The sequence below is a fragment of the Felis catus genome, chromosome E3 (genome assembly GCF_018350175.1).
Source record: "Felis catus isolate Fca126 chromosome E3, F.catus_Fca126_mat1.0, whole genome shotgun sequence".
In the NCBI taxonomy this organism is placed as follows: domain Eukaryota; kingdom Metazoa; phylum Chordata; class Mammalia; order Carnivora; family Felidae; genus Felis; species Felis catus.
The window spans coordinates 21,087,015-21,110,926 of record NC_058383.1 but is presented as its reverse complement, the minus strand read 5'-3'; the positions used below and the strand labels follow the sequence as shown (position 1 = coordinate 21,110,926).

At 49.9% G+C, this 23,912-nt stretch overlaps 1 long non-coding RNA gene across 1 annotated transcript; it reads left to right on the top strand.

Moving 5' to 3' along the window:
* LOC109495226 lies at nucleotides 1–23,182 on the top strand. The gene is made up of 3 exons (XR_002150520.3): nucleotides 1–1,268; nucleotides 20,524–20,684; nucleotides 21,202–23,182. It is a non-coding gene; the product is annotated as an uncharacterized LOC109495226 (long non-coding RNA).
* Nucleotides 23,183–23,912: the final 730 nt, after the last annotated feature.

Here is a 23,912-nt window from a genome sequence, read left to right as displayed (position 1 = left end):
TTGATGGGAAGGCTCAAAAGTATGACACAAGTCTAGGTAGGCACCCAGGAGTTCCCGTGGGTAGAAATATGGGCGATTCTGGAAGGTCCAAGAATCAGAGACTCCCCCTGCACCTCACAAAGGGCCAAGCTGGAATAGGTGAGTCCGGTCAATTTTAGCTATTGTGCCATTCTGTGTAAGGTCCTGATTCCAGAGAGGAAGCTCGTCGGCCTAGCTTACGTCAAGGGAAGCTGGATTGGTCCCCACGAAGTCATAAGAGAGAAGACACTATTAGTTATCAGCGTTTTCAGCACTAAGGCCAGTGTTTGAAACAAAGTAGACACTCCGTGAATAGCTGTGAAAGGAACCAATGAAAGAATGACAGAATATTCCCAGCCTCAGAGCATCTGGAAAAAAAAAATGGTCCTTAAGCCCCAAGCTAGTGGGGAAGAGGTGATTTTTCCAGAAGGAAATCAGGGTGATAATGTCAAGAGAGAACGGAATAGTGCTGGGCTCCCAACAGAGAGGGAAAGGCAGACAGATGCTTTTGATTTTCCAGCAAGGTTTATATAACAAACATGGAAAACTTCAAATCTCTCTCAGTGTTTCACACTTCAACATAGGAACGAGGAATCCGTCCAAAGGCAGCCAAATCCATTCTCGTTTTCCTGCATACGCAAGGTAGCCAGATTTGGGTGGCTGTTGACCGGTGACCTGAAGGGCTGCGTCCCCACGACTCTGGTTCTGATGAGGAAGGCCATCTTCTGGTGCCAAGCCCTGCCCCGAGCGAGTTCCCTGAGGTGCAGGCACACCTCCTCCAAGAACATGCCATATGCACAAGAGGCTGTTCCAAGGAGAAGCAAATTTGCACTTCCCACTCAAAAGGGGAACGGGGAGGAGGGGTGTGAGGAGCCCCCAGATTTTCTGCTCTTCCTCTGAGGTACTTTAGGAAGGAACACATGACTCATTTCAAAGGATCAAGGGAAGAACACCACCTGGGAAGTGGGAAACGGTCAAGCAGGCTCAGACAGGAAGCGGCTGTAGTGGTGATGATGAAACAATGTATCTTTCTTCAGTTGATCTGACTGATGCTTGCTCTTATGGCCCAACCCACCCGTCTGGCCAGCCGGTCTTATACAATTTAGCTTTCGGTTAGAAGTTGTCCTGTGAGGGCTTCAGAAGGCTTAATGTGTGCGCCTCCTTCAGGCCGCCGGACCAGAGGCTCCGAGAAGCCTTCGGAACATTCCTTTCAACAAGAGTGGGCTTGCTCTCCAGCCCCTGTTTTAGCTGTAAGTCGGAGACCTTTGTGTATTTCTATTGCTTGGGTTGGCAGCGTGGATGCTGAGCCCTGGGGTGAACTTGTTTAGAGAAGAAGCGGGAGGAGGGGGGCCTGGGTGGCTCAGTATCTGACTCTTGATTTTGGCTCAGGTTCTGATCTCCCGGTTTGTGAGATCGAGCCCCGCAGAGGGCTCCACGCTGACAGCACGGGGCCTGCTTGGGATTCTCTTTCTCCCGCTCTCTCTGCTCCTCCCCCCTCAAAAGAAAGAAAGAAAGAAAGAAAGAAAGAACTTAGAAAAAAAGAAACAGAAGGGGGAAGGAACAGTGTGTCAGCAGCCTGGGTACCCCTAAAGCAGAGGGATCTGAGGACACGTGGACCTCATCCGATGACATACGTGTTTTTTCAGCCTGCATAGGATTTATTTGTGGAAGGATTATTTTCAAAATTGTACGAAACCGAGAGGCTTCACACACTAATCTGGATTTCTAATTTGTCTGGAAACTGCGTAAAGTCTTACGATACGGGGTCCGCTTGCCCACCGGGATGCGGAGTAGAGCTGTGGTGTCCCCACCAGCAGTGGTGGCCCCTTGGGACAGAGCCCGGGCTTTGCAGGGGGACCGCACTCAGCTTTGTGCCTCACCCAGTGTGCGCATGCGGGGACGGGGGAGGCCAGGCAGGGAGACAGGACTGCACCCCCGCATCTCCAACTTTACTTCTGGTTGGGCGTCCCTCTTCAGTTGCTAAAAGCCGTTCCTCTGCCTTTTGGATGTGGCTAATGACTATTATGTGTGGAGGGTGGCTAGTGGCTTGGAACCAGGCTAGGAAGATGGAATATGGAGAAAAGCCAGACAGGATGGCAAGTCCTGGCAGTACATTTCTAGCTGTATTTGCCGCTGAGGCCAGGCTGTACCTGTGTCCCGTGTCTCCAGACGCCTCGGGGGACGTTAGCCATACTTGGAGCTCATCTTGGCATCTCTTAGGTTCTGTGTTCAAGTTGCCAAGCAGGAGTTTGGCTTGTAAGGCAAGGCCTAACTCACCTCGTTGTATGATGTACCAGATCGCGGGTCTTGAATGCCACGCTGAGGGTTTATATACGAACAACGGGTTTGAAAACGCCAAAGCATCCCAAGTTCTTCTGCCTAGTTCTTCTGTCACGCCAGCCCTGTGTTTGGAGTCAGCTGCTCCCCAGTGACGCCCACCAGAGCCACGTGGAGTGGTTCACAACCCCAGGGGTCCACCATCCCCAGAAAGACCTTTTTGTTGTTGTTGTTGTTGTTAAAGCAGTTTGTACTTTCACATCTCCTGGCGTGTGCTCTTTTTGTTTGCGAATTTGCGTCACGGTTGTTGCAGATGCGGGCACCACGACTTATGCGTTGCCTGTCGTGGCAACACCTTTAATAATTAGAGAGTGGAACTGACTGAAGGGCCTATCACCCATAGGGAAGCTGACCTATGTATGGCACATTTACACGATTCAATACCGTGCAGCTTTGGAAGGACTGATGTGTCTGTGGCTTGGATGGGGTGATCTCTAAAGTGTATTCTAAGCAAAAATAGCAAGGGGTTGATGAGTGTTTTTGCTGTGTTTCCATTCATTTAAAAAGTGTGCAGGGGCGGGGGGCGCCTGGGCGGCTCAGTCCCTTAGGCATCTGACTTCGGCTCAAGTCACGATCTCATGGCTGGTGAGTTCGAACACCGCGTCAGGCTCTGTGCTGACAGCTCGGAGCCCGGAGCCTGCTTCGGATTCTGGGTCTCCCTCTCTCTGCCCCTCCCCCGCTCATGCTCTGTCTCTCAGTCTCTCAAAAATAGACGTTAAAAAAAATTTTTTTTAAGTGTGCAGGGGCGCCTGGATGGCTCAGCTGGTTAAACGTCCAACTCTTAATTTCCGCTCAGTCCATGATCTCACGGTTGGTGAGATCGAGTCCTGCGTTGGGGTCTGCACCCACAGTGTGGAGCCCGCTTGGATTTTCTCTCTCCCTCTCTCTCAGCCCTTCCCCCGCTCATGCACATGCGTATGCACTTTTTCTCTCTCAAAATAAATAAACAAAAAGAAAGTGTGCAGACACTTACTGATTTTTATATAAGATGGGATATTTTTAGGAGGTACCCCACGGCTTTTACCTGGAAGCCTGGGGCACAAGGGTTGAGGGACAGGTAGACTTTTACCATGTGATTTTTTTTTTCAATAATAAAAATTGAGTCGTGTGCTTGGGCGCATTTAGTTCTGAACTTCATTTCTCCTGGAGTCGGCTTCATTCCTTCTAGGAAAATGTCTACATCCCACAGTACAGTTTTCTAGAAGGAATCACCAGGCCTGCCTGGCTGGTAGAAACGAGCAGGCAGTCCTGGGCTCCTGCTGAGACCCGGGGTTCTTTTCTTAGAATTCTGGGTGAGAACAGCTCTCGGGTCCGCCGTGGTGCCTTGCGGAGTTGCTTAGGGGGCAAAGAAGATACAGAGCCAGGTAGCAATTTTGTGTTGCTTTCTGCATGTTGCCTTGGTCTGACACCCTCCTCCCGACACAGTCCCCTTCCACTTCGCCACGTGTCCAATGAACATGATACTATGTGTCCTTTCCACTGCGGGAACATTTCAGGAAATGAACAGCGCCGATGAAACTCTATCTGGGAGGACTGTGTCTTCCCTTGCCACCCCCAAGGGGCGGGGGTGCGGATCTGTTGCCTCGACACTAAGAATACAGGTAGAGCGGGGTAGGGTGAGTGGAATGAAGTGTGAGACCCATGAAAGACTCAGGGGGATTGTAGACGATAAATTGTTCTGCAAGCAAAAGGGGGAAAGGGCTTCTCGAGAAAGGGAAGCAAACGTGTAAGAACATCCCAGAATCTGGTACATTCTGAGAGCGGCGAGCGGCCCCTGAGGGGCTGGGATACAGTTTGAAACAGGGCACTTATCAGCAGGTACCACTAGAAAATTCTGGAAGGAATTGAAACCTTATTCTAGAAGAAACTTGGATGCCTAAGAGGTTTTTTTACGTGAGAGAATGATGAGCGAATTTTATTTGGCAAAGAACGGGCAAAGTAGAGGACACAGTTACCAGAACAAATCCCTCCTGACCGGAATGGGGAGACGGATGGTTATTGCAATGCTTTCTAGCTCAAGGGGATTTACTCTGAAAGAAGACAGTGACAGGGGCTCCTGGGTGGCTCAGTCGGTTGAGCGTCCGACTTCGGCTCAGGTCATGATCTTGCAGCTCGTGAGTTCGAGCCCCGCGTCGGGCTCTGTGCTGACAGCTCAGAGCCTGGAGCCTGCTTCCAATTCTGTGTCTCCCTCTCTCTGCCCCTCCCCTGCTCATGCTCTGTTTCTCCGTCTCTCAATAATAAATAAACCTTAAAAAAAAAAAAAAGGAAGAAGAAGACAGTGACAGTGGGGATACTGGGGGGGGGGGCGGTGAGGGCAGCACTGAGAGGGATTTGTGAAGTCAAATGGGCTAAATGAAGGACTGGAAAGAAGGCCAGCAATGTCTTCGAGTCCAGGAGAGAGCACACCCCTGGAAGACCGGTGTTTGCCCTTGAAGTGTTCAATCTTCGTATTTCACCCACAGTTAAGAGCTGTTCGCGAGCAAGTGTCCTCTTGATGGCACGAATTTACTGGGCCAAACGTTTATTAAGTCTTGACACTGGGCCCTTGCAAGGCGTGAAGGTCAGGAAAGTCTTCGGACCTGAGTAGTTTAGATCTCTCTCCCTCTCATCCACCAGAACCAGCAAAGATATGTCCTCCCTGCTCAAGAACAAGGAATGCGCTCATAACGATTAACAGGAAATAACACTATCCTCCTTTGAAGATCAGTGGGAAGCCTTGCACTTCAGACCCCCCTCCCCCACTCACCAGTACTGTGTCCCTTCTACCCCAACGCCAGTAACTTGGGCGCCACCCAGGAAAGGCAGCAAGGAGATGAGTACATTTTGAGCCACATCCTTCCTCCAGGACCACAGGAAGACTAGCAAGTATCATAGTTGCTGAGCGGGAAGATGTTTTGTTGCAAACAGCTCCCACCCAAGGGGAATGGGCGAACCTACGGGAGCTGCTCGGAAGGTGAGCTGTGACGATGGGGAATCCATACCCGAGGCAGCCTGGCTTCCCTTGAGGCTGCCACCGGACGTCCTGCTCCACGGCACCCTGGCCGGGCGTCCTGGCTCTGTCGGGGTGTGGTTGTCAAAGCGCTGGCTTGGCCGAGCCCAATTCCTCCCCTTGACGGGCTCCTGGAATCTGCTGGAATTTCTTCTGCCTCCAGCAGGATGTAGCAAGCTGGGGAGGTTTTTCCCTCTGCTGCTTTTTCTGCAACTCTTTTCTTGTTCGGGTGCCAGTGGGCCCTCGTCCTTCCAGGATTCCAAGCTGTGGCGTCTCTGAAGGCTGATGTAATGGTTCTAAGCCTCAGAATAGAAGACCCACTTTTTGATATGATCTGTCTGTTGTGTGTTCACCTCGCTGAGTCCTCTCTGCTCTCTTGCCAGCCTTTCTAAAGACCCACCAGCGCCTTTCCGTGTCTTTCCCCCCACCGAGGATATCTCCACGGTCCTCCTTTGAGCTCTGCCTACGCATTCTCTGTCTGGGCTCCCCCATTAAATTGCATTTTTCAGCTCCTGGATCTTCATAAAAAGCCTCCAGAACACTCATTCCTAGGCTCAGCCTCTTGCCTCAATTCAGGTCTGGTATTCATTCATTCATTCATTCAGAGACATTTATGAGCCACATATGCTATGCCAATCCCTACCCTAGGCATTGGGCAAATAATAAGACAGACACAGTCAATCCTCACAGAACCTCTATCGCGGCTCTTCTAGCCTTTATTTATTACAAAAAAATCTTTTTCAATGTTTATTTATTTGTTTTGAGAGACAGAGAGAGACAGAGCATGAGTGGGGGAGGGGCACAGAGAGAAGGAGACACAGAACCCGAAGCAGGCTTCAGGCTCTGAGCTGTCAGCACAGAGCCCGATGGGGGGCTCGAACCCACGAACTGTGAGATCGTGGCCTGAGCCGAAGTCGGGATGCTTGACCGACTGAGCCACCCAGGCGCCCCTGCCTGTACGGCTTAACTGCGACCACAACTTTTTTTGTTTTTTAATGTTTATTTATTCTTGAGGGAAAGAGAGACAGAGTGTGAGCAGGGGAGGGGCAGAGAGAGCCGGAGACACAGAATCCAGAGCAGGCTCCAGGCTCTGAGCTCTCAGCACAGAGCCCAACGTGGGGCTCGAACTCACGAGTCGTGAGATCATGACCTGCGCCAAAGCCGGATGCTTAACCCACCCTGGCACCCCTGTATGCACAACTTTTCATCTGTTTTCCCCTGCACTCAAAATCTTTGCAAACATTCTTGTTACATAATAACCTTCCATGCCCCTCTCCCCACCATCAGCTTGAAAGAAAACCCCCAACCACGGTCTCTCAGCTGCACGTTCAGCTCCTAGCCTGCCTTTCTGAGCCTGTTTGCAAGCAGCCCCCAACAGGGCTTCCCGGGAAGAAGGGATAAGAAAGGGAGAGAAGAGGGAGAAGGAGAGACTCCAGAGGAAGAGGAGATTCAGGTGCATTGGGACTGTTTATTGAGTGTCTACATTGTGTTTGGCATCGTGCAAAGGTCCTCACGCGCACCAGGCCATTCAGCAATCCCCTCCAGGCGCTGATGTTTTCTAAGCTCCTTTGAAATATGAGAAAGTGAAATTCCGAGATTTTGTGGCAACTCATCCAAGTAAATGAGGTAATAAATAATGATAGCTATCGCCTGTGGAGAACTGACTATGGAGCAGACACAGCCAAGTTCTACACCAGCACTGTCTCCATCGTACTTCTGCGAGGTGGTGACTTTACCATCTCCATTTTACAGATGAAGAAACTGAGGCCCAGAGAGGCGAGTGGGTCCAAAGCCACCGACCCCTGTGTGATGTAGCCTTAAACCAACTGCAGCCTCATGTCCAAAAATCTTAAGAATAAAAAGCAATGTACATAGATCCCGGATTCTTCTCTAGGAGCAGCAAAGGGAACCCCATCGCTGGCTACAGAGGGAAGCTCATGTAATCCCCTCTCTCCACCTGGCTGCCAAGATTTCACAATCGTGAGGACGGCCGATACCTACGGCTTCTCCCGTCTCTTCCCTGAACTCCCAGCAGCTTGCTCGCTCTCCTTTCCCTCCCCCCTGCATCTCAGATCCCTTTACTCACGGGAGTAGCTCTGTGCCTTGGCTAATGAAAACCCATCAAGCTTTTCTCTACCCAATTTGCTTCTCTATGCCAAACACCCCAAATCAAAGACCCACGGGCCGTATTCGGTCGCCACTCTTTGTCTCTGTTGCGCCAACGCGATTTTTAAAATAACTCTGGGCAACATTGAAAAACGAGTGACTCCCAAAGGTCTGGCCTGCCCTTTGCCTGATTTCCAGAAAATCTATCAAGAGCGGGCCTGTATCGCCGGCCGCCCAGGCACACACACTCTACCCTTCGCCCCACCGTCTCCCAGCCTCAAGCTTTGTGCCATTTATGTGTGTTTCCGGGTCTCCTACAAGAAGGGGGAAGTGAAAGGTGGAGAGAAGACGCCATGTTTTACTCTGGAGACAAACAGCAATCCCCTGTGTCTAAAGATTTAAATAGAAGACTGAGGGTCTTTGAAAACGGAATACAAGCCTGGCTCCTTACTCACTCACTTATTCCTCCTGGCCTGTGGGTTTACAGTGTCTACATGAGACGAACAGAACAAAAACCCCTCTCCCCTCCCCAAACCCAGGCCAACAGAACAACAGAAAACCCAGTCGAGCAGACAAACACAGAAGACACTTTAGAGCGGGGTGGGGGGAGGGGGAGGGAAGTCAGGAGAAGGAAATTGAGGGTCATATGTTGGTGGGTCTCCTCGCTCTGGTTCTGGTCACAGCCTTCCGCCTCCCTTACCGAGTAACTAACAAGCAAGCAAGCAAACAAACTACTCCTTCTGACCGGAAACCGCCAGCTCAGTGCGCTAGACGTTATTTGAATGTAAGTAAACCGGCTCCTTTGGTAACTACCTGGCAGCCAACGGCTTTTACAACGTGTTTTCTGATACAAACCGTTTCGCCAAGAGCTTGTATCTTTTTACTACCAAGCATTACACTCTGAACAGAAAACCTAATAAGATTTTCAGCAGAGATTTTAAGAGGATCCATCATAGGACTTAACAACAACTGTGATCTATTATGTTTAGTGCAGGAGTAAAGACCTGAGAGAAATGGCGATTTCGGTTTGACTTTACGGCCCCCCAAGTTGTGTTCAAGTTAAGTGAAAGTGAAAAACTTCGTCCTGGAGAAAAAGCAAAGACCTTGGGCTCAAGCACGGGTTTGAATTCCCCTGTTCCTCACTTACAAGTGATTGCACTTTGGGCAAATTGCTTAACTAATCTGTACCTCTGTTTTCACAGCTATTAAAGTAATCCTACTGCATAGGATTATTACAGTGAAGATTGTGGCACAGAGCCTGATTCATAGTAGGATGTCCTAAATGCTTTAGGTTATATGGGACAGTAGCTCAGCCAAAACCAGCCTAAGCAAGAATGAGAAATTCTTGGCTGGACTAACTGAAAAAAAGCTCAACGGCAGAGCAGCTTCAGGCGTAGCTGGATCCAGGTGCTTGAATTATGTTGTCAAGGTCCAGTCTCTCACCATCTTTGGGTTCTGTTTCTTGCTGTGCTTGATTTCATTTTTCACTGAGCCCAGCAGACTAGCTGGCCATTTTTGGGACCAGCGGATCAGAACTCTGAAAAAATACACGCTGAGATGTGGACGGTCTAGAGGCGGGTCTCCTTGGGCAGTGCAAAACTCGTCTGGGCACCAGAGTTTGTGTGCGGTGTCCTAGTAGGGGTGGGATTCAGGGCCAATGTGAGAACATATGACATTTCATCCTCATCAAAGCCACCCAGAATAGGCAGGTCCAAGATCATCGCTTCCATTTGAAAGATAGGGAAACTGAGGCTCCGTATTAGTAAGAAATTACCATGAAATTAGTGGCTTAAAACAACACACATTTATTACCTTGCTGTTCTAGCGGTCGGAAGTCCAAAACGAACCTGACGGGGCTAACCTCGAAGTGTCAGCAGGGCTGCGTTCCTTCGGGAGGCTCCAGGAGAGAATCCGTGTCCTTGCCCCTTCCGGCGTGGGAAGGCCACCCGAGTTCCTGGCCCAGGCCCCCTTCCCTCTTCAAAGCCAGAACGCAACATCTTCAAGTCTCTCTTTGACGCCGATCCTGCCCCTCCTGCTTGCCTCTCTCCTTGTAAGGACCTTTGCGATTATACTGGGCCCACCCAGATAATCCAGGAAAATCTCTCCGTCCCAAGACCCTAAATTGCATCACATCTGCAGAGTCCGTTTCGCCATGTACGAGAGGATATTCGCAGGTTGCAGGGACTAAGGCACTGGGGTATCTTTGCAGAGGCCATTAATCATTTAGCCCAGCACAGTCCCGTAAAGGGAAAAGGCCCTCGGTCACTCCGTGAGTTAACAGCTGAGCTACAGCCAGAACCGAGGCTAACGGTTCTAAACTAAGACAGTCCGAGTAAGAATCCTGGTTCCTTGGCAGAGTGGCTGTGTGCCCTCGGTCTGGCGTCTCTGAGCCGCTGTGTCTTCATCTGTAAAATGGGTATACTCTTATAAGGGTTAAATGAGACGCTGCTTTAAAGCATCTGACACAGTGTCAGACATGGAGCAGAAAAGTCGTCGTGCCGGGCATTCCTGTTAGGTTTACCTGCCTTGAACGAGCAGGGCCCCTTGGACATGGGGCTCAGGGAAAGCTAGGGAAGAGCCAGCAGCATCCTGGAAGGGGCTTTGGGAACTCACTGTAGAGAACTTGAACTCCTCCGAGTTCCGTTCCTTATTCACATACCTAGGCAATAACAGGTCTTTCCCTCACAGAATTAAGTAGACAATGAATACTGGTGCTTTGCATCCTTGATAAGGATACCTCCTTCCCTCTTGTCTTTCTTCCCAATTTATTTGCTTCTCTTTTCTCTCCCCACCCCCCCACCTCTCTTCCTTCCTGTCTTTCTTTCTGCTCTCTTGCCTTCCTCCTTCCCTGTTGGCCTCCCCACGTCCCTCCTTCCCTCGCTTTCTCCCTCTCGTTGCCCGGACTCGAGACCTCCATTTAAGAGCAATTAATCAATTTCGGCGACTTCTGGTGTCGACTCTTGCTCTGCCCTCTTCGGTGTCGCGGCAACCAGTCCTTTCCACTCATCAGTTTCTTAGTTGTGCAATCTAAATGCTAATGGTCCCTGCCCAACCTGCCCCTTCACCCCCCTCTACAGATTCACACAAGCCTCGTCCTGGCAGAACTGTGCAGAGGCCAACGGCAGCTGCCCTCCCCACCCCACCCCTCATCCGGAACGTGGGCTCGAAACCCTGCCGTCTTTGGAGAGCGGGGGACAGGGGATCTTTCGCCGGGAGCCCCCCGGAGCGTCTTCCTCCCCGGCAAGGCCCCGTCTATCGAGCTGGCCGATGCCCACGCTGATGCCCTCATTCCCTTTCATGCACTGGCGCTTTTCAGTCTGATATTGCGAGTGCAATATGCTTGCCAGTAATGATGTCTTATTGGAGTGTAAAGATTTTCCCATTCCACTGCTTTATCCTGAATTTAAAGTATTTTGAAATTCACTTACCCTGGAGAGGCCCGGCAGCCCGGCGTCGCCGTAAATAAACCGGCGCCTGCTAAGGTGTTATCTCTGAAACGGGAGATGGGCCAGGTGGCGGCTCTCGTGCGGGCTGGGCAGGATCAGGCCAGAGCCCTTCCATCACGGCCACCAGGCAGCCACTTTTCTTCCAAGCGCTGGCCCTGGGCGCGAGGGCACCCGAACCCCTGCCTGGAAAGTCAGGAAATCTCAGAGCTGATGCTGAGACCGACGCCGAAAGGGGTTCAAGCAGAGGGGGGGAGGGAAGTGGCTGTTATCACTACAGTCAGTATCAGCGAACATTTATTGAGTGGCTGCTGCATGCTAAGCACCCGACTCCGTGCTGGGCAGGATTTCTCTTCCTCAAGCCTCTTGGTAACCCTGGGAGATTGTCAGGAGTCCGCCCCGTCTGGCCAACCGGCCGGATCTGATGCCGCGGGGAGTCTCCCTGCCCTCCAGTGTCAAGGTCATTGCTACGGGTGTCCGTGGAGAATAAACCAAGAAGACAACCTCTCCCGGAGCTCATAGGTTGCACTAGGTGCTTCGATTTACAGCTGTATTGCACGGGCCCATTTGTGACCATAGTGGCTAAGAGGCTCATTTAGACCCAAAGCCGGGGTTGGGGCAGCCGCAGCGGTTAGGAGCACACACACTAGAGTGGACCCTGACTCCATGGCTATTTTCTAGCTGTGTGACCTGGGGGACGGTCCTTTGGGACCACGGGTTCCCTCATGTGTGATCTGTGGATAACAGTGGCACCCACCTCTCAGGGTCGTGCGAGGACTACGTGAGTCACGGGCACAGCGCACACGTGGGGTAAAGGCTGTAGAAGGATCCCTTAGCCGGAACCTTGAAAACCTGCTTCGCCTCCTCCGTGTAGATAATCTGCGCCATCTCCTGCAGGTCATCAGGGTCGGTGATGTGTCCGGGTGACAGGCAACAGAAAGTGCGTCTCCGAAGACGCCTGTCACTCGTGTCTTTCTCGTCCTCCCTTGAGGGCTGGATGTGGACAGAGGTAGAGGTGCAGGGTGACCAGCTCATCCCACCTTGTCTGGAGCTTCCCCGGTGTTAGCACCGCAGGGCCGGTGTTCTGGGAACCCCCTTGGGTCTCTGACAAGCCAGGAGGAGCGAGATCTACAGACGTCTGGGTTTCGTGGGGAGAAGCGTATGACTGGACAGCGTATTCATTTGCTAGGGCCGCCAGAACAAAATGGCACAGACGGACCGGCTTCACCAACAGAGAGTTATTTCTCACAGTTCTGGAGGCGCGAAGTCCAAGATCAAGGTCCTGGTGGGGTTGGTTTGTCCTGAGGCCTCTCTCCCCGTGCACTGAAAATGGCCGAGTGGTTCCCCCTTGTGGGGTCTCTAACGATCCCTCAGGGCACAGTCACAGACGTGCCGGCCGAGAAGCAGAGGAAACGCAAAATGTGTTCAGCTCACGGGTCCTGGAGGAGGAAGGCACAGCCCAGCACCCTGGGGACCACGCGGGCGGAGCGCCCCGGGGAGGCGGGCTCACCCAAGGGATGGGGAGACCCACCTGAAGCGCCTCTACTGGGGGTCGGGGCAACAGGTATGAAGAGGGTCCGTTGGGGCATATAAATGTCACTGGGCCACAGTCCGGGGGAGGGCAAGGAGACAATTTGTGGCAGGCCCCGGCCTGGCCATCCGGGTGAGCGCGCACAGCCCGGGTGTGGGGGTGCCGAGGCAGCCGGAAGAGAAGAATTTTGAAAGCGCGCGATTCGCCTTGGTTTTCAGGTGGTCATCTGCTCGCTGCGACCTCCCACGGCCTCTCTGTGCTCACCCGCCCTTGGCACCTCTTCTTAGAACGCCCAGTCGTATCAGATGAGGGGCCCCACCCCCCGGCTGACCCCCACTTAATCTGATTTACCCCTTTCAGGGTCCCATCTCCAAATACGGTCACATGCGGGGGTTAGGGCCTCAACATCTGGACGCGGAGGGAACACAGCTGGCGGGTAACAGGCGCTGTGGGTGTCACGGCAGAGCCTCTTCGGCGCAGGCCCTCTTCCACCTGGAACTCCAGGCAGCTGCCAGTCCTCTCTGCACGCCGTCACTCTGTCCCTTCCCCATCGGTGGCTCTGACGGCCACGCAGCGATCTTTAATTGGAGGGCATATCTCAGCAGCAAGCGGGAGCCAGGCGGACTTCTGATAACCGGTTCCAATTAACTGGCTCTAATCTTTCTGAAGGAAAACTAAAGGCTCCCGCGCCTCTACCCTGCCCGGAGCCTTACGACCGCTGCCCGCTGCAACCAGGGAATCCTCAGCTCCTGGGGGTCCGGGGTCGCCCCCGGCCCTGCAGCTCTCCGGCCTGGGCGTCGCCACCCACGTGACCGCGCTCGTTCATTCCGCCTCTTCTTTTCCTCGAGCATCCTAACCCGGTGTCTCTCTCGGGGGACGATTGTATCTGCCGTTCTCTGTGCACCTCATTTCCTGACGCCTCCTCATTATTCCACCCGAAGGCCACCTCCTCGGAGGGACCTGCCCCCAGCCACTCGGCCACATCACTCGCCAGATTTCACGGCTGTCCGGTGCGGGCGGTGGGAGAGGTGAGGTGAGGCCATCTGTCAGTTAACTGTCAGGATCCCCTCTATGTACTATGCCAGCGAGCTCCAATGACACACGAGACAGGTCCCGATGCCCCCCCAAGGAGCTCCTGTTTCCGCGTGGGGAGCTCTACAGTAAACACAGAAACATCCGGATACACTCATGTCTAGTTTACTGGGACGCTTTCAAAAAGCAGCAAGGTAAAACTCTTAGCCCTTCTGGAAAATTGCCGGCCTAAATCCATATGCCCGAAAAATCCTGGCCTCCCAGCCTCTGGAATTGCGAGCGATAAGATACACCTTTTGGGCATCAGCACCCAGTCTATGGGACTCTGTGACAGCAGCCTGAACTGAGACGTTGGTTTGATTTCCGCTGTCTTAGTGGATGTTGCCTTGTGTGTGAACTACATTTTAAAGCCCCCTCCCCCAGAGTGCCCTTTTGTCTGAAGCAAAATGTTTGACATTCATAATGACCCAAGGTGTCAAAGGGCACAGAAATATTAAACGACTGTCAACGCATTTCTTCTCGTGTGGTTGCAAAAAGTCGAAAATCCCTGAAAAGCAGAAAAGAAAGGAAAAAATCACCCGGAATTGTATCATCCGTGCACAGCCACCATTTACATGTTAATGTCTTTTCTTAGGGGCTTTCTTTGGTGCATAGGATTTGTTGTTGTTGTTGTTGTTGTTGTTGTTTGTTTTACATAATTGTATCCATCCTCTAGATGCAATTTTTATCTTGTGTTTTTTTTTTTCCCAGTGACTATTATATCATAAGCATTTTCCACATTACGCAGTCTTTGTGAACGTTGCATTTTCTGACTCCACGATGTTCCATGCTAGGATCAGGGCATGGGTTATTTAACCAAACATTTACATTAAAATTTTCTTGATCTCGCGGTTACTTGGGCTGCTGCGATGATCATCCTGTTGTAGGAACTGAACTCACCCCCTCCTCCGCCCCAGCCCACCATCCGTGTTGAGGCCCCATCATCAAGCTGTAAGCTCCAACGTGTAATTACGGGATCAAAGGGTGGGACCATTCTAAGGCCTTCTACACACATTTACAAATTACTCTCTCCAAAAGGCTGGGCCAATTCACACTCTGATCTGCGATGTTACAAACTACCCATTTTGCCACACTTGTGTTAATATGCCTATTATCATTTTAAAAGACCAGCTAATTTGAAAGGCATGAAATGTTATTGTTTTTATTTGCATGGCTTTGATTAGTAGGATATTGAAAATCGTTTCCATGTTTGTTAAACAGCCGCATTTCCTCTTGGGAAAATGTCTGTTTATGTCCTTTGGCCATTCATCTTTCGGCATCTTTGCTTCTCTTAAAGATTTGCCTTAATTCAAATATATAAATACATCGTTCCTTTTAATTATGTTTGCTGCGAATGTGTTTCCCCGTTTGTTGTTTTCGTTTCAAGTTTGATTATGCTTTTTATGTACAGAAGATTTAAATTTTTTTTGTAATCACATCTGCCCATCTTTTCCTTTGTGGTTTTTAAATCTCTTCTGATGTAGACGCTCTTCTTTCCAGAAGCTTGATTAATATTCATTTCTTTTTTATTGTTTATGCTTTGGTTAAAAAATAACTCTTTGATCTGTCTGGAATTTGTTTCAGGACGTAACCTTGAAGAGACTTTTCTCATGGCTAACCATCTATCCCAATAAAATCTAGGTGATAGTCTTATTTTTTCCCTTCTTTATCATGTCTTAAATTTTCACATGGAATGGGGTATATACGAAGCTGTTACGTTCAGTCAAACCGAAGTACCACACTGTTTAAATGACTGTATTTTCAAAGTCTGTTTAAATATCCGTTCTTGCCGGTCCCTGGATGCTTCTAGTTCAAGGACAGATGCCTGGAATGGTCCCCTTTCACTTTCCCCTGGCTTCACAGCAGGAAACCAGTTCAAGGATAAACAACAGAGACAGTGGGATCCCCATAAAGAGGAAGGATGATGCCAGTCCCAGAAAATTTCCCATTCTCCTGAAATGATGGCTGACTTTGAAAGTTCTTTTAAATATCAGCTTTACTGAGGTAGAAGTGATATATGGAATTGTAAGGGGGGCACCTGGGTGGCTCAGTCAGTGGAGTGTTCGACTTTGGCTTGGGTCATGATCTCAGGGTTCGCGGGTTCAAGCCCCACATGGGGCTTTGTGCCTACAGCACAGGGCCTGCTTCACATTCTCTGTCTCCCTCTCTCTTCACCCCTCCCCCACTTGCACGTGTGCACTCTTTCTCTCTCTCAAAACTAAATAAATATTAAAAATTAAAAAAAAAACTATAAGGTATTTAAGGCGTACATCCTCACGATCTGATACTCATGTACATTGTGAAAAGATTTCCCCCGTGTAGTTAATTAACTCATCCATCAGCCCACATATTTATCTTTTTCAGGACAGGTGAGAGCATTTAAGTTCTGTTCTCTGAGCAGATTTAGATTATCCAATATGAGGTTATCAACTATAGTCACTGTGCTTGACATCAGATCCTCAGACCTTATTCAACTTTTTTTTTTTAATTTTCTTTTTTTAAAAGAGACAGACAGAGAGTTGGGGAGAGGGACAGAGGGGGACAGAGAAGCTTAAACAGGCCCCACTCCCAGAGCGGAACCCGATGGGGGCTCAATCCCACAACCCCGGGATCACGACTCGAGCCAAAATCAAGAGTCTGAAGACCAACCAACTGAGCCACCCAAGCCTCCAGACCTTATTCATCTTACAGCTGGAAGTTGGTACCCTTTTATCAACCCTTCCTGATTTCCCCCGCCTCCTGGATCCTGGCCACCATTTTTCTAATTTCTGTTTCCATATGAGTTTGACTTTTTTTTTTTTTTTTTGATTCCACACAGAAGTGATATCTGTCTTCTGTCTGGCTGATTTCACTTAGCGCGATGCCCCCACGGTCCACAAGCTGTTGCAAATGCCAGGTTTTCCTTCTCAGGTTGAGCAATATTACACTGGATACATGATGTTATTTGAAGTGATGGAGGGTCAGAGATGATGGTCAAGAAAGTTTTCTTGAGACATCTTCGGTGCAAAAAGGTGGTTTTATTAAAGCACGGGGCGGGGTGGGGGGGCGGCGGGGACAGCACCTGTGGGCAGAACGAGTTGCCCTGGGATTGTGAGGAGTGACTGTCTATACACTTGGGAGCGGGAGAAGGTAAAGGCAAGGGAAGTTTTCAAAAGGGCTTTCATATGCTAAAGAAGATTCCCCAGATCCTGGAAACCCAGCAATTGTCAAGCTAAAATTGTCCCTTCCTGTCCCCCCCCCCTCCCCACAGCAAAGCACTAACCTTAAAACAGTTGGGAGTTCCTGGACCAATGTTCTACTCTGCCTCAATATTTGCCAATGGGCTGCAGGTTACAAGATTTAATTTTATCTACCTTTCCTTCTGCCTTTGTTCCCCACGTCACACATATACCACATCTTGTTTCCAGTCATCAGTTGACAGACCTTTGGGTTGTTTCCATACCTCGGCTATTGAGAAGAGGGTTACAGTGAACTCGGAACTGTACGTACCTTTTTGAGATCTGGTTTTCACTTCCTTTGGATGTATCCCCCCAAGGGGAATTGCCGGATCCTATGGTAGTTCTGGGTTTTGTGTTTTTGAGGAACCTCCGTATCATTTTCCATCATGGCCGCTCCAATTTCCATTCCCAGGGGTTCCTTTCCCTCCACACCCTCACCAACACTTGCGATGTCTCATCTTTTTGATGATGGCCATCTTGACAGGTGTGAGGTGATAGCTCCTTGTGGTCTCGATTTGTGTTTCCCTGATGCTGAGCCCCTCTTCATGTACCTGTTGGCCGTCCGGATGTCTGATCTCTGACTCTCGTGTCTACTTTTTCTTCTGTGCTTCACACAGACTTCCGCTCTTGTCATGCCGAGCTGGGAGTAGTTGCTCAGAAAGGATGGCTTCTGGGCCATGAGTTATGTCCTCACCCCCACCCTGTGCTCCCCGGGACGACGGGAGCCTGACCCTCTACTAACTCTTTTCCCATTTACCTCTGAGTTTGCTCCTTCCCCTCCAGCCTGACAAACACCTTGCCATTGTGGGCACTCCCTGATTTTTATTTCTTTCTCACGGGATTTTATTTCTTCCTGACATGAGGCAGATGCCTCCCAAGGTCAAAACCTTACACCTAAATCCTTAGAACGCATTTTAATGTACTTCTTTGCAGACCTGAGGATTTCAGATGTTTGTTACCTCTCACTTGTCTCGTTTAATCTGAGGTCCTTTGCTACACTCTGGGGAGAGGGTGGGGCGGGAGGATAAGAACTACATGAGAGGCACACGGAATCCCTGGTAGGAAGGGGGACCCGTGAACTCTCCCATAGGCACCACCCACAGGCCATCTGAGGGCATCTCCACCCACCAGAAATTAAAGGAGCGATGTTCAGCCTCCACGCCACTTAAAGCTCTCAGGCAGGAGCCTCTCTGCAAACAGACTGCAGGAAATTAATATCCCACAGTATCTGCACAGGTATGTCGTGCTCCCATCTAGCTACAGAAGCTGCTCTTCTCTGGTTAGAGTTTTGAAAATTTAGGTTCGGATTCTGAAAAAGCATGCTTTCAAAATCCATTGGCACGATGCCCGGGAGAGATCCGAGCAGACCGTCTCACTGTGGATCAGGTCTTAGCCATGATGGCAGGTAGGGTAAAAATGCCCAAGGCACGATCCACTCGTTCATTTATGTCCTCATTCACTCACTCACGTGACAAATGCTTATCACGTTCCCGCTCCACGGCAGGCATCGTCCCCATTCTAGGAACTTGGGATGTAGTGGTGAAAGCAACATAGTCTGGGGGAGGAGGCATTCAAACCGCATCGAATGGAGGAGACAGGTAACAATAGAATGCACTGTTTTTCCTTCTGTCTTTTGCTTCCCAACCACCTGCCTTAATGCTTATAAATGAAATGGGGAATCGGTGCTGGCTTGTGGTTTATCGATAATCAGTGGAGATACCTTGCACACAGGCGACGCTGTCGGAAGCTATGCGGTGAATATGTATTGCGGCTCTTTTAGAAATATGCTTCTATTCGTCACTGCCTCTTGAGAAGGAACGGTTTCTCACCCACTGGGAATCCGTATCTGAGGTATTTTGCTAATAAAATAACCCAACGACAGATCGCTGCCAAACTGTGTCCCCGTGTGGGATCAGGGAAACTGAAGGCTTCCATGGGTATGGACAGAATCTTGGCTTGTAGATCCCTCCAGTACGCGAGCTTGCTTGAGAGCAAAAGAAGATTTTTTTTCCCTTTCCTCCAAAGGGTTACAAAAGGGAGAGAAAACCGTGAGCATTTAAGCAAGAAGCGTTCAAAATTAGTCACAGATACTTTAGGGGCTTTGCGGATAGTCGGGGGATTCTTAATTACATGTCACAATGCCTTGACTTCTTTATTTGATTCAGCAAATCCATACTTAGCCACAGCCTATCACTGGCCTCACACAGTGTTTGGCATAGAGTGGATCCTAAATGAATGTTGTTGTTGTTTTTTTTCAATGAGGCAATGTGACAGATTCTGGAGATACACCAGCTAGTGCCACTAGCCTTAAGAAGATCATAATTTAAGTGGACGACCATCGTGTGACCGGCTGACTCTAGTGCAATAACGGTCGATGTTTACCGAGCTCTTTCTGCTTCCCAGGCACCACACCAAACACTTTATGCACCTTATCTTTTAAATTCTTATGATAACCGTATGGGGTAGGCAGCGGTGTCTTCTCGGGTTATGTCTGAGGTCACAGATGCAGGGAGAGGTCCACCAAGCTAGGATAGGGGTGGGGTCTGAACCCAACTGTGTGTTCTTTCTTTTGCTTGGCGTCTTGAAGGCTTCTGGAGGGCTGAGTTGGGTGATTCAGCAAGCTGTCACCTGAGACGAAAAATACAAGAAACTGAACAGTGTATCACATCATTTTGCTGCTAGTCTGGTGTAGACCTGGTGGCCCCATCCTGGCAACAGCATCTCCTTGGGCTGCCTCAGTCTGTGGGTTGGGAGGAGAACCTGGCTCCCCGTCCAGCTCTCCTCCCTCACGGGACGTTTGTGTGTTCCCTACTCTGGCCCTCCCTATCCCCATTTCTGTGGTTACTCCATGCTGGGTGTTGCTAACTCAGGCTGAGCCACCTGCATCTGTTACTGACACACCCATACTGGAAAACATACCCCATCGACTAGGTTTTCTCTTGCAGTCCGGCCACCCTTCACCCCACAATCCCAGCAGCTGGGTGCCCGTTCGGTGGCTCCAGAAAGGTCCTTGGCTCCCCTCTCATTCCCCTCGCTCACGAAGACCAATCCACCTCAGGCTTTTGGAAAATGGCTGCGGTGCTGCCCTTGAGCTGAATGAGAGGGATCCCTGTGCTTTAGAGGCCCCATCCTGGTTCTCCTCCAGCCATACTCTCGTATGGTGGCGGGCATCCACATGAGTCATTGTGGAGTACGATGGAAGGCAGACAGCTGAGCCGAGTTTCCCTGCATACGGAGTGAGTATTGAGAACTCTACATAATAAGGACCCGGACTTCTAAGTTGTTGAGAAGTGACATTTATCAAGGAAGGCAGCTAGAACATATTTTACTTAGGTTTTTATTTATAACTATTTACTCATGGTACCCGGACCTCCATTTTTACTCTTGCCCTAGGGCTCATAAATGTCAGAGACGGGCCGGATGGCTGTGCTCTTCTCTTTCATGAACTAATCAAACCCGGTCATTTTCTCCTCTCACCGGGGAAAGGTGCTCCGTGGCGAATGTCTCGCCGAGACCGCCGATGGTGCTGGGCGCAGCCACGCGTTGCCAGATGGCACCAAGACACCAATTGTCCACTACTGGCGAATCACACCATTTAAAGACCAGAGAACGCCAAATGCTTTCTGTGTGGCCCGACCGCAGTTCACAGGACAAGGAAGAGAGCTCCTGCCTTGCACAAACAGAAAGGACCTCACAGTCAAGCGAGCCGGGAAATCTGCCTCTCAAAGCGCATCCCCTCCCACATGACATCACGAATCCCTTCTGTTTACAGTAACCTGCCCCCCTTACCTACGGTTTTGCCTTTTGCAGGTTCAGCTACCCGTGGTCAACCACAGCCCCGGAGGTGGATGACTCTCCTTTGAGGTACCGTCAGAAGGTCAATAGTAGCCTAACGCCATGCCTACGTCACTCACCTCGCTTCGTCTCAGCACGGGGGCATTTTCTCATCTCCCGTCCCCACAAGAAGAAGGGTGAGTCCAGGACTAGAACATAGTTTGAGAAAGAGACACTCGTTCATAGAACTTTTATTACATACTGTTATGATTATTCTATTTGAGTATTGATTATTGTTATTAATCTCTTACTATCTCTAATTTATGAATTGAACTTGATCATATGTAGGTATGCATAGAAAAAAAACATAGTATATATTAAGTTTGGTACCAACTACACTTTCAGGCATCCGTGAGGGGGTCTTAGTATGTATCCCCTGCAGGTAAGGGAGGGACCATTGAACCAGCCATTATAGTAAGCCAAGCACCTTCATACATAACGCATATGAGTCATGTGCTATGGAGTGTTATTGGGTAGCATATCATTTATCACTCTTATTTCCCCTCTCAACCTCTCAGAAATATCCATATATATAGGTCATATACTCCTATCACACTGCTTTCGTTAAGAGATAGCATATTAGGTATACAACGCTGTGTAACAAGTTACCCCCAAACTTAGTGGCTTAAAGCAACAGCACTTATTCTCTTACAGCTTCTGCGGCTCAGGAGTCTGAGTGTGGCTTAATTGGGTCTTCTGGCTGACGGTCTCTCACAAAGCCACCGTCACGGTGTGGCAAGGGTTGTGCCCCAAAGCTCGGGTCCGAGGGGATCATCTTCCAAGCTCACTCACACCATCGTCGGCAGGATATGTTCCTCGTTGGCTGTTGAACTAAGATTGCCCTTAGTTTCTGCCCCATGAGGCTCTCCACAGGGCAGCCACAACATGGCAACTTGCTTCCTTGGAGCAAGTAGGAGAAAAGAGCCAGACAGGGAAAGTGTGAGCAAGACAGAAGTTTCAGTGTTTCGCAACCTAATCTTGGGAGTGCCTGTGCTGCATACATCCTGTATAATTCCCGGACCGTGGATCGGATGGAATGTCACTCCCAAGCCTGCGTTATGTGATATGGGCCGAAAGGTGTTTGCAAATGTAATTAAGGTTTCAAATTAGTGGGCCTAAAAATAGAGAGGTTATCATGTGGAACTGACCTGACCACACAAGTCCTTGGGAAGCTGCCACGTATATATTTAACGAGCCTGGGTCTTGGGATGAGAGACGAAGCAAGTTAGAGACTCAAAGCACAAGAAGGATGCGACATGCTGTCGCTGATTTGAAAATGGAAGGGGCCATGTGGTAAGGAATGCAGGTGGTCCCTGGCAGCCAAAAGCAGCATGCAGATGCCAGCCCGCAACAGAACAGGAGCCTCGATTCTACGGCCACAGCTGAATTCTGCCAACAGCAAGAATGAACGTGGAAGTGGATTTTCTCCAAAGTCTGTGGGCAAGGACTCAGCCTGACCAACACCCTGACTTCAGATCTGTGACATCTAGAGCAGAAAACCCGGCTAGCCTACACCCAGACTCTTGACTCCCGGAAATAGTAAGATAACGCTCTTACGTCATTATAGGCTACGCGTGTAGTCATTCGTGATGCCGTGTCGTAAACTGAATTGTGTCTCCCTCCATCCCCAAATTCACATGTTGAAGCCCTACCCCCTAATGTGACTGTATGTGGAACTGGGGCCAAAATGCAGGAAATCAAGGTTAAATGAGGTCTTAAGTGTGGGGTCCTGCTCTGATAGAAATAGTGTCCTTAAAAGAGGAGACACGGCAGCTCCCTTGCTCTCTCTGGGTGCACTCACCGAGGAAAGGCCATGTGAGGCCACAGCCAGGAGATGCCTGTCTGCGACCCGGGAAGAGAGTTCTTGCCCCAAACCAAATTGGCTGGAGCCTTGATCTTGGACTTTTGGGTTCCAGACTGAGAAAACAACTTCTGGTTGTTGAAGCCACTCATCTATGGTATATTGTTATGCGGCCAGAACACATGCAGTGATAGAAAACTGATAAAGTGGCATCCCATCACATCTGCCGTATCCCATTCATTAGAACTAGGTCACCAAGAGCACTCGGCTGGCTCAGTCGGTTGAAGTCCAACTAGATTTCGGTTCAGGTCGTGATCTCACGGTTCATGAGTTTGAGCCCCACACTGGGCTCCCCCATTCTCCCCCACTCTCTCTCCCCCTCCCCCACTCTCGCTCTCTCTCAAAATAAATAAATAAACATTAAAAAAAGAGTAAGTCACCAGCTCCAGCCCGCACTCGAGGGGAAAGGTAACCTAAGGGCATGACCCAAGGAGATGGGGGTCACCGGGGCCATCCCAGAAGTCTGTCTATCCCCGATGCATTTAACCAAAATGTCATTTAGCACATATGCATGGCAAACATTAGGCGGACCATTCACAGACCCGGAAAATCTGGAGATCATTCCAGCTTTCAAAACCATCCGCTCCTCACGCAACTGTGGCATTACTCTATTCCCCCGAGCGGCCATGGGAAGCTTTGGGGCGGCTTGCATCTTCGTTCAGCTGGGTGACAATGTGGCACAGGGGTGCCACGTTCGGGTTCAGGTCCTAACTCTGCCCTTTCTAGGTGTGTGTTCTTGAGCGGATTGCTTATCTATCCTGAGCCTTTGTTTTCTCACAGGTAAAATGGGCAGAAGAAAAATACTTTACCCACAGCATCACTAGGAGGATTCAATATACTCACGCGTGCAAAGATCAGAGCCCAGCGCCCAGCACACAATAAAGGCTTCACAAGTATTATCCACGTTAAAAAACTAATTTCCACTGAGCGAATTTGAAAGATCTTATTGACTTTATTCAGCAATTCGTGAATTTGACGGATGGAGAGGCGTTCCTAAGAGCTGTACAAGGCAAGAGATTTTGCAGGCAGAGGGGGGCAGGACCAAGGAAGTCCTCCTAGGCAACAAGTGGATTGGTTGTTGCAAAGTCACTGTCCCCATCGAGAGTGGCAGGGCTTTGTCAAGCAGATGACCTAACACATTGGGCAAGTCCTGATAGGCTGGTTTAAGATCCTATTTCCGGGAGAGCTGAAACTGTAAGGAAGGTAAGTTTCTTTTTGGTGATGCGGGGCTTAGCATGAGCGACTCCACATTGGGCGTGTTGTCTTTTCTCTAACATCTACTCTTCCCATCATTACCGAGAAGGTCTTCTGCACAGCCTCGCATGCACAAGTGATGATGTCCGCTCTTCGTGAGAGTAAACCGTCCACCTCCTTCAACTATCTTATTCATTTCACCTTCATGGCACACCCTGTGAGATAGCCCCTTTGGTATGCCCAACTTACAATAGCAAAACTTACCAAACGCTACAGAGGTTTAAGGCGTCACATCATACAGCAATTGAAC